An 8,388-nucleotide genomic window follows, 5' to 3' on the forward strand; every position below is an offset into this window, starting at 1 on the left:
AAAGTGTTAAGTGGGGTCATGCCAGTTTGTTGTACATCAGTTAGGTCTTGGTATGTGAGGCAAAGATGAACCTACTTTAATGTTTCGAGGCTTGCATTTGCCCATGTTAAAATGTGATATCACCAGTTAACATGGGCGTATATTTCTCTCATGTTAACCTGTGTTAACTTAGACTAAAAGTCCAATATATAGATAGAAATCACAAAATTATTTCAGTGAAGTGTAGTGTAGTGGTATGGATGACATAGAAGCTAGTCTGTCAACTTTTTTTTTTGTCCATGACATCCAAGGTTCGAATCCCAGCTAGATCTCTAGTGCGTTTTTTTTCATTTATTTTGTTTCCGTTCATACAGTATGTGTCGTATTTGTGTGGATAATGCTTAAATGGACATGTATTACGCATCAACAGGTGATGTTTTCAGCGATATCCATTATTTTGTCTCACTTGCAAACACTTTGTGAAAATGTGAACCTCTGGCACTCGAGGGGCGGAGGCAGAGCAGAACGCAGGGCAGGGCCTTGTTGAATATTCACTGATTTCATGCAAATATCACCAGTTAACATGATCACCAGCTAAACTGGCACACCGGCTGTGACTGACTGACTAAGTTAATGTTACGGTAATGTTCTTCTCAGTCAGCATGGGAGATGTGTTCAAACTCCCTTTGTTCCACAAGTTCTCTTAGCTTTTTTAGACTTATAAATAAACACATATTTTCCTTATTAAACAGAAAAATACAACCGTAACGTAGCCTACACCTTCTGAATTCAAGTTTCTCTCCTTCACCTAACAAAGACTAACGTTAGATTAATCACCTTAACTCAGCCAAAACATGTTTCATTCAAAGTTAAATTAAACTCACCAAAAACTTTTTCCGCAGTTCCTGCAATCATTAACTGTGGTTTGGTCGAAATAAATCCTAGTAAAAATCAAGAGTAAAAATACGCCGGCTCCACAGCTGTTTCCCCACTGTCAGTCAGACTCACTGCCTGCCGAGGGTCTCGTTCTTCCGAAGAAGACCACTAAATTAGCTAAACAAAATTGGCCAACAAATCTCTAAAGTCTAAATTTTTGTCTGATAAACTGTAAATTTATTGAACAAACGTGGCTAGCTGTCCAGGCTTAAGTGGCCGTGTTTCCATCTGAAGTGGGTTGGGAAATCAATAGATCCCACCACAACTGTCACTTTTCTGCCACCAGTTAAACTCCACCCACAAAAGCATCATCATTGTTTACAAACACCAAATTGGTCTATCATGCTCATTTTAAAGTTCATACTTGTATTTTGGGTTTCTACTAGAACATATTTACATGTTAATGTTCAAAAAACATTTTATGTTTCTCATACGGCCCATGGCTGCTGTACCTGTATTCGCCCTCTGTCAGAGTCGCTCTGTTGGAGTGCCTGTCTCTTTAAGCCCCCCTCATGACAAAAACCCAGTCTGCTCGGATTGGTCAGCGTTTCTAGGACTTCCGCATCTGCTTGTTTTGTCCATCACTGCAGCCCGGGGACTGACTATGACGAAGTATAGAAGCACTTTCTACCGTGAAAAATCACCAATAAAACCTTCTAAACCAAAAACTACACAATCAGACATGTTCTGTTGGACAAACTATGTAATGAACGCTGTTTCTAAATAATCCCAAACCACATTTGGCATTTCTGCACTGCAATTTGTTGTTATGATACTGATATAATATAAGCTATAAGCTAATATCGGCCTGCCCGATTTATCAGTCAACTCTACCAGATACCGTTAAGCACCGTATTGCATCGCCTATCGTAATGCTATGTTCACCTGTTTAAGGGTCCCATGGCATGAAAATTTCACTTTATGAGATTTTTTAACAATAATATGAGTTCCCCCAGCCTGCCTATGGTCCCCCAGTGGCTAGAAATGGTGATAGGTGTAAACCAAGCCCAAGCTCAGATAGAAAGCTAAGATGGGCCAATCTGGAATCTTCCCTTTATGACGTCATAAGGGGAAAGGTTACTTCCCCTTTCTCTGCTTTGCCTGCCCATGAGAAAGAGAGAGACATCATGGCTTGCAAATGAGCGAAATGGCAGTTGGTCAAGGCCATACCCCCCACCCTCCACCCTGCCATATAGACCACTAAGGTCTATATAAAAGAGACTTCAGATACAGTATTAGGGGACCACTAAGGCCTATATAAAAGAGACTTCAGATATACAGTATTAGGGGACCACTAAGGTCTATATAAAAGAGACTTCAGATATACAGTATTAGGGGACCACTAAGGCCTATATAAAAGAGACTTCAGATATACAGTATTAGGGGACCACTAAGGTCTATATAAAAGATATTTCAGATACAGTATTAGGGGACCACTAAGGCCTATATAAAAGAGACTTCAGATACAGTATTAGGGGACCACTAAGGCCTATATAAAAGAGACTTCCAGATACAGTATTAGGGGACCACTAAGGTCTATATAAAAAGAGACTTCAGATACAGTATTAGGGGACCACTAAGGCCTATATAAAAGAGACTTCAGATATACAGTATTAGGGGGACCACTAAGGTCTATATAAAAGAGACTTCAGATATACAGTATTAGGGGGACCACTAAGGCCTATATAAAAGAGACTTCAGTTATACAGTATTAGGGGCACCACTAAGGTCTATATAAAAGAGATTTCAGATACAGTATTAGGGGACCACTAAGGCCTATATAAAAGAGACTTCAGATACAGTATTAGGGGACCACTAAGGCCTATATAAAAGAGACTTCAGATATACAGTATTAGGGGACCACTAAGGTCTATATAAAAGAGACTTCAGATACAGTATTAGGGGACCACTAAGGTCTATATAAAAGAGACTTCAGATACAGTATTAGGGGACCACTAAGGCCTATATAAAAGAGACTTCAGATACAGTATTAGGGGACCACTAAGGTCTATATAAAAGAGACTTCAGATACAGTATTAGGGGACCACTAAGGTCTATATAAAAGAGACTTCAGATACAGTATTAGGGGACCACTAAGGCCTATATAAAAAGAGACTTCAGATACAGTATTAGGGGACCACTAAGGCCTATATAAAAGAGACTTCAGATACAGTATTAGGGGGACCACTAAGGCCTATATAAAATAGACTTCAGATACAGTATTAGGGGGACCACTAAGGCCTATATAAAAGAGACTTCAGATACAGTATTAGGGGACCACTAAGGCCTATATAAAAGAGACTTCAGATACAGTATTAGGGGACCACTAAGGCCTATATAAAAGAGACTTCAGATATACAGTATTAAGGGACCACTAAGGCCTATATAAAAGAGACTTCAGATACAGTATTAGGGGACCACTAAGGTCTATATAAAAGAGACTTCAGATACAGTATTAGGGGACCACTAAGGCCTATATAAAAGAGACTTCAGATACAGTATTAGGGGACCACTAAGGTCTATATAAAAGAGACTTCAGATACAGTATTAGGGGACCACTAAGGTCTATATAAAAGAGACTTCAGATACAGTATTAGGGGAACCACTAAGGCCTATATAAAAGAGACTTCAGATACAGTATTAGGGGACCACTAAGGCCTATATAAAAGAGACTTCAGATACAGTATTAGGGGACCACTAAGGCCTATATAAAAGCATCCAAAAAGCAGCATGTCATAGGACCGTTAAAAAAACAACTCCAGCTGGTCCAGAACTCTGCAGGCTTTTTAAAAAATCTAAACTAAACGTAGATCACACATTACACCAGTTTCAGGATTTCTCTGTTGGCTTCCTGTCACTTTATTGATTTTAAAAATTTGACTTCTGACATACAAGGTACTACATGGTCAGGCACCTCTGTATTTGAAGGAATTGCTGTGCACTCTGACCTCGGGGAGAAGCTTCAAATCATCAGAGCAAGTACTTCTGGCAGTTCTTAGGTCAAGGCTGAAAACTACAGCTACTGCTGTTTTTGGCCCTTAAACTGCCTCAGAGAAGCCAAATCAGTGCACATCTTTAAAAAGCAACTTAAAAAACTCATTTGTTTACTCTGGTTTTCTATTGATTTGTTCCAAATCCACTATGTAAACTAGTCTTCATTAGATATCTGAATATGCGATCATCACTGTATTATATAAAAGATGCATTGCATGGCAGTTTTGGTGTCTAATTCAGTGGATATGTGTTGATAAATGCGTGTGTAGATGTTTTCTGACTGGTATTGGCATCATCAAAACCTTTTAGCAGTGTAAGCTGCAATTGCAATGCTCTATTATTGTCATAGTCTAAATGTCTACATGGCAGCAATGCTGTAAACTGAAAAGGAACTGACGTGCAGCATCACCTTTCCAGTTAAGTCATTTCTGTGATTCATTTGTAAGCTGATACAACATAACATATAACTAATTTTTCTTACTTTTTTTTGACTCTCTTTAATAAAGGCACCAGCCAGTTCTGCTGTGATACATCTGAATCATGCAATCAGTGATGTAAAACTCTGCCCTTACATAAAAAAACAGTGATGTAGTATAGACTACATGTACTTCATGATTAATTAAGACTTCACATTGTCAACTGGGACAGATTGTGTGTGTTTGTTTGTTTGTTTGCACGTGTGTGTGTGTGTGTGTGTGTGTGTGTGTGTGTGTGTGTGTGTGTGTGTGTGTGTGTGTGTGTGTGTGTGTGAAGTAGTTACCTGCGTATTTGTAGCGATGTATGTCAGTCCCTCCAGGCTGTGATGGCTCTTGGGCAGCTCATCCTACTGTTGCTACCCCACAGTGTACACACACACTCTCACACACACACACAGGCTTTGTGACAATGATTACTCCTGTGGAAACACACGGACACATTACATGACATACCAGTCAACACAGAGGACAGAACAGTGAACCAGCAACATTAAAATGCTTTATCTTTTTCTGTTGACTGGGGAATTTCTTTTAGATATACAAACTGAAACAGGCAAATAGATACAGTTTCACTAGATCATATGCTGTCAAACACTGCTATCAAACTAGTGGGACAGAAAATCCCTGCCGGAAAATTACAAATGCTGTATGTGAGAAATATCATATTGCCCATAGGCCTATAACTTGACAAAGAGAGCAGAAATCAACATCTCCTTGATCTGTTTTGTGCTGTCTCTCTAAGACTTTCAGCATCAAGTGACCGTACAGGCCACCGGTCAACACATTCTTTGGATTTCATGTCCAACCATTAAAGATTGATGATGCATCCTTCAGCTCGTATTATCAAATCCAGAAAAGTTGCTCAATTATAAAGCTCAGGTAAAGACAAAGTTGAAAGGTTGACTCCACATTGTACAGCCTTATTATGTGATTCTTCCGGCACTTGTTTCAAAGTGCTTATTTCGCCATCACAACCAGCTGCTTTATACATTTTCCCTTTTCAATACAAACTTCACACATATCAACTTTTGAAATGCCCTACCCTGAAGAGTTGTTCACTGTTCCCCAAGTCACGCTAGTCAACTCCAGAACTTTCTGAAACGTTATCCCTGTTCTCTTTCATCGTCTCCTTGGGAAGACATACCCTACAGCTGAGCAAACAGCCCACACAGTATGCATTCAACAGACAACCAGGTACCTAATAGAAGAAAAGGGAGGAAGAGTGGCAGTTAAGTTAGTATGTTAAGAGGCTCACCCTTGTTGTTCTGAGCGGCCAGGCCAATAGACAGAAAGAAATGAGGTGCTACTTGGGAGGCTGTGGCCCCAGAGTGTGAGAGGATAGTATGAGCACAGCGATCCAGAATGCCACAGATCAAGTTACAGAGCCGGTAAATATAGCAGACGCCTATGGCCTCTACAGGTCACTCAACACTCAGTGGCATTCCAATATGCTCTTAAAGGACTAGCATTAAGATTTTATAAGCCAAGCTGGGTAAGCATCAAGTCCACCACACTGCTTTAGCCAGCAGATTGGCAAGCTTCACTGGATCATGATTCATCCACAGCAGGCACCTCTGCATTCCTCAAGTAAAAGTGCAACTGCATAAGTTACTGTATATACACCCCAAACTGCCACAATAAGTCATTTGTTGCCTTGTCAGTCACAGACAATGTAAAATGTGTCATGAATTTATACGGTGATGGTACTAATGTATTTCAGCTTTATATGACTTATCTTCTACATGTAATTTCTTACAAACTAAAATAATATTCTACCTTGCTTCCCTTATTCTGGCCATCCGTATATAGTTGCAAAACTAATGTATGGAAAACATACACCAGTAAATGACCAAATCGAGTATTTTCTAGCACAGGAGAACAGTTGACGTATGTGTGTAAGACAATGGAAAAAGACAGAGTGGACGGTCTCCGTGAAGGGTATAGCATTTCATGACACAAGGAGAAGATGGGACGACAAGAAAAGAAGCCATACTCGATGCACCGCAGTGTGGCCGTTTTTACATGGTGCATAACAGACTGGTTTAAGGCAAATATCAATGTATTTGAAATAATTTTGCATTAAGTATTGGGATAACATTATTCCACACGTGATTAACGTTAGAAACCACGTAGGAGCGTTGCTGCTCGTTAATGGAAGCGGGGCATGTTTGACAGAGAGAAGGGGGCGGAGAGCATAGCTAGATATACAGGAGCTAGTATCAGCGAATACTCAGTTTTCCCAGTAGTTCTTTTCACTAGGAGGTAGTGAAGTACAAAGTTAATACAACGCTTATTAACAAGCCTGCGTGATTATCTTCTCCGTGTCACCTCGGCGAACGTCCCGCATCGGCTGATTAACGCAAGTAACGTTAAACAGTAACGTGAGCTTCTCTGTGAAGCAAAGACAGCAGTGTTACGGCAGTGTGTTCAATGACTACCGCATACAGCTTGGACCTTTAAATTGTGAACTTTCAGAGTTGGTTTAGGTGTTACTCTACCCCATAACACAACGTCGGGCAGTTTATGTAGAAACTAGTTAGGCTAACGTTACCTGTCTTAACATTTGAAATTATACTGAGCTGTTTCGCAGACACGTTTTAATGCCGAATATTTTAGCGACTCATTGTGACTTCTAAAATTCATTAAATTGTGTTTTTTTTTTTTTATTCTCGGCAAGCAACGCAGCCTAACATTGTCGGATGTAGAAGTTTGACTTGCTTTTGCCCGTAGAAGAGAACAGCACCTGAGGGTTATGGTGGCGTGAGCTGTGGGGTAACGTTAACGTTACTGAACTGCATTTACTCACCTCACTGTTGGAGATCATCCCGATCCAAACGGGCAGCGAAACGCCCCCCAAAGGTATCTTTATGGCAGGTTTGTGTTGCTTTTTAGACCATTACTTAAGTTTCTATGACGGTTAACCGATAATTTTGAATAGAAGACTACATCCTCATGTGCTTTAAATAAAGACTACGCTGGTATTTAGCCATATCTTCTATCATCTTGCAGTTGTAGTTTCTTTCTGCAACCAAGTAACGGTTCTTTTCGCTTTAAGGGTGACGTCAGTCCGGTAGCGGAGCTAATTTATGATTGGTTCATACCTTTCTGTGAGCGTCACAAGCCTATGGTCACCAGCCAACGCTGCGACCCGCCTCCTACACCGTCACCATGGTGACGAACGTAAACAGCAGAAATTGCTTTCATTGAAAAAAATGCTGCTTTCAAGGCTATGGGAAAGACGGTAACTTGTTTCCAATAATAATTCATTTTTCCCTTCAGCTTTGTGGTTGTGGGTCTAAGTCCCACCAGAAATAAAAACAAAACAAAAATGAAGCTTACTTGCTTACCCAATAAGTGTACATGTATTTATTGAGAAACTGTTGGAAAAACCCAATACCTATAGACTTCAGTCACCTCAAACGTATGTAACGTTGTTCGGATTGTGAATGCAACTAGAACTGTCGCCAAACATTGATTGATCTGCTGTGTAAAAATTACAGATACAATTGTGATAACTTTGTCTGTGTAATGGTTTGTGAATGACTCCTGGCAAAGCATTGCTATTATTATTTTTTAAAGTAGTAGGCTATATGAACAATATTAATATGGATGTAGAATGGATTTAAGTAAGTAAATAAAATAGACAGTTAATATGAAATAAGTACATTCAAGCACATAGATAACTGTTATTTATTACTTGCCATCACAGTGCAGTTACTTTTGTTTTATGGCTATATTGCGACTAAAATCTTATACACAAACCCATTTTTATTAAAAAACAAAACAAAAATAAAGCTTACTCCACCCAATAAGTGTACATGTATTTATTGTGAAACTGAAAAACACAATGCCTAAAGACTTCAGTCACCTCAAATGCATGTACAGTACTTTTAACCACACGCTTTGTTCGGATTGTGAATGCAACTGGAACTGTCACCAAATATTGATTCCTGCTTTGTAAAAAATACAGATGAAAATGACTTTTTTTAATGGTTTGACCCTG

At 39.5% G+C, this 8,388-nt stretch overlaps 1 protein-coding gene across 4 annotated transcripts in view; it reads right to left on the reverse strand.

Moving 5' to 3' along the window:
* The window catches only part of usp2a (ubiquitin specific peptidase 2a), a 47,748-nt gene extending 40,318 nt beyond the window's left edge, over window positions 1–7,430 (reverse strand). For 2 of the 4 annotated variants that reach the window (XM_078246820.1, XM_078246818.1), the window contains exons 1-2: window positions 7,192–7,426; window positions 4,670–4,804 (exon numbers count right to left, since the gene is read on the reverse strand). The gene's annotated coding sequence lies outside the window, so the exon portion shown is untranslated. Of the gene's footprint in view, window positions 1–4,669; window positions 4,805–5,427; window positions 5,584–7,191 lie in introns of all 4 variants that reach the window. The other 2 variants (XM_078246819.1, XM_078246821.1) reach the window with 2 other exon arrangements.
* Window positions 7,431–8,388: the final 958 nt, after the last annotated feature.

Source organism: Sander vitreus, chromosome 3, assembly GCF_031162955.1.
Source record: "Sander vitreus isolate 19-12246 chromosome 3, sanVit1, whole genome shotgun sequence".
NCBI lineage: Eukaryota > Metazoa > Chordata > Actinopteri > Perciformes > Percidae > Sander > Sander vitreus.